We start from the raw sequence: 3309 nt of genomic DNA on the forward strand, positions 1-3309 counted from the left end.
TCATAGTGCGACGTGATAAGATAACGAAATCGTTGGAGACGCGGAAAGTGGATGGATGGAGGATACCTAATAATCTGTAATTCTGCAGTGCGTGCGTAATGCGGGGGTGGCGATGGCGGCAGCGACGGGGCGGAAGCGGCGCAATGACCGCGGGGGTGGGAGACGGACAGCCGACAATATCCGCTTAATAGGGGGCCGAACGGGGGGTGGTGGTGGTGGGCGACCAGTCGAGAAGCGAGGGTTAAAAGCATAATATCCCTAGGTAAGAGAGGAAGTGCGCACGGCCTACCTCCCTCTCACTGCACGCCACCCCCGCTGAGCCTCCGAAAACCGCCCCCTCTTCCTTTGCCCCCATAACAATAACTCGCAATGGGGATTTCCACGGGCTTACCCCAACAGAACGCACTGACTAATTTCATCATAAATCCAAACAAATTCTGAAAGGCGCAGAAGTACAAAAAAAAAAGTATGACTTTGACAAGGCAACGTGTGCATGAATTTATATATATATATATGTCTATATATCTATATATTTTCTGTCCGCCTTCTGCTGTTTATTTACAAATTACGTATTGCCATGTTTGTCAACCATTACTGAGAAAAAAAGTCTTCCCCCATTCATTTCCAGCAAGTTGATGCACAATGTTTATTTAAGCCATTTAACCTTGAGCGCATAAATCCCTATTGCCCTCACAAGATTTGAAAACGAGCATTTAAAACCCAAATACAATACTTAAAAAAACCATGCAAATTGTTGACTTACGTAGCTTTCCATCATATTGTATCCATCATAATCATTAGAAGTATAGAAAATGGAAATAACAGTTTCTGCAAATTGAAAATAAAAATATTATTTTTTACTGCTTAAGTAAACAGAAACTACTCTTTGTTGTCCTTCATAAAATTATGTAATATGTGAAATATGTAAATTAATAATTAGGTTTAGGTTAATTAAAATAATTCAGTTTATCTTCTATCTGCGTTGCACACAATATTTGTTACTATAAATCGATAGAATAGGATTTCTTATGTCGATTATATTCGTCATGGTCTTTTGTTTTTCGTAGCGCCTATGACGAATATATTCGCAACAAGAATAATAAAATACGTTATCAACAAAAATACATGGCAACTAGGGAAACATATTCTATATCTATAAAGATTTTGGAAATCTGCTTATCAATTTGATAAAAAATTTAAAGCAATTTTGGGCAATATCATGGGCTTCCACATTTTCATTTTAGTAAAGACAAGTAATGCGTTTTTGCTTAACATTATATCATAAGTGTCCACAGAATATTTTTTTACACTTTTCAGAGATAAATCAAATTCTCAGACAACGAGTTTTTACTCGATTGTGGCACCCCATACGGTAAGTGCCTCGTATATCCCCCTCTGTGGACGTCCATGCATTACATCATCTCTTCTAGACATCTCACAATACTTTAACAAAAAATGTCATAATGGATCAACGAATATATTTAGGATTTAAAAAAAAAACGACGAAAGCTCTCTTTACTTTCATATTATATAATCATAATAAATCTACTTGGATTTGTTGTCTGTCTTATGCAACAAATAAGATTTTCTGAGATTATACCATTGGATATAATATAAATTATCAATTTTTATTTCTATTTTTAAAAGTATATCAGTTCATACCAAGAAAAAGCATTTGAAAAACTAATATAGTTAATAAACCGGACTAATTAAGGATGCAAAAAAAATACTTTTGTACTTTTTTATAAATATTTACTTTTTTTAAATTTATTTGTGAATCTGGACGCATCGAATCCGGACTATGTGAGGTATTCTTATACTGTTTCAAGCAAAATATATTTGATACTGTACATTTCCTAATGAAATAATAGTAAATTACATTAGTGTGGTGTTTTATTGCACGTAAACAATGTAGTTTTCTTTTTTTGTGTGTGTGTAAGGCATATGTTCCAAATTGCATCTACGCATTTCGGATGGTCCGCGTCAATTACGTAATTAAATCGCTTTCCCTAAATGCATTGCTGGTCACGCCACCATTTGATAAATGCTTAAGAGTTTCTACAGATGTTAAACATAAATGTCACACTTCACAGCGGAACGATATTAGCTAGATTAATATCATCATATTCCATATAAGAGCAAAATGTAATTAATATAAATTTTTGCAAAAATATTTGATTTATTGAACTTAATACAGTTAATTATCTATATTTATATCAACATTTTCATACCTTCAGCATTTTTTTTTTCAAATTAATTTTTTATAATAGAACTTTTTGGAGAAAATTGAAAAACTAAACACTGTTTTATTAATTTTATTTATTTTACTTTTACTAATTTATTTACTTACTCACTAACATTTCTGTAAATTAAATCGTCAATAGTATTAAAAAAAATCTATTCATAATTGATAGTTATATTTAGTAAATTTAATAATAACATTAATGATATAATTGGCTGTCAAGTTGCGCAAATACGAGTACTTTGACAAGTGAAGTACATGTATATTTTTAAATATTTATGTAAATGATTTAATTTGTCCAGATGTACAAGTAAGAGTACTTTGAAAAGTCAGTTACACTTCACGTGTAGTTTTTAATAGTTATGTAAAAGATTTTATATGTCAAGTTGTGCAAATACGAGGTCTTTTAAAAGTAAATTACATTACACGTTTATTTTTAAATAATTATATTAACGATTTTATATGTCAAGTTGTACAAACACGAGTGCTTTGACAAGTCAACTACACTTTTCATATACTTTTATATAATTATGTAAACAATTTTATTTGTCAAGTTGTGCAAGTACGAGTACTTTGACAAGTCAATTACACTTCACGTTTATTTTTAAATAATTATTAAATGATTTTATTGTCAATTGCGCAAATACAAGTACTTTTACAAGTAAATTACATTACTCGGTTATTTTTAAATAATTATATAAATGATTTTATATGTCAAGTTATAGAAATACGAGTACTTTGACAAGTCAGTAACATTATACGTGTATTTTTAAACTATTTTATATGTCAAGTTGTACAATTACGAGTGCTTTGACAAGTCAACTACACTTTTGATATACTTTTAGATTATTATGTAAACGATTTTATTTGTCAAGTTGTGCAAGTACGAGTACATTGACAAGTCAATTACACTTCACGTTTATTTTTAAATAATTATATAAATGATTTTATATGTCAAGTTACAGAAACACGAGTACTTTGACAAGTCAACTACACTTTTCATATACTTTTAGATTATTATGTAAACGATTTTATTTGTCAAATTGTGCAAGTGCGAGTACTACGAC

Source organism: Nicrophorus vespilloides, unplaced genomic scaffold (assembly GCF_001412225.1).
Source record: "Nicrophorus vespilloides isolate i.1.1-1 unplaced genomic scaffold, Nicve_v1.0, whole genome shotgun sequence".
In the NCBI taxonomy this organism is placed as follows: domain Eukaryota; kingdom Metazoa; phylum Arthropoda; class Insecta; order Coleoptera; family Silphidae; genus Nicrophorus; species Nicrophorus vespilloides.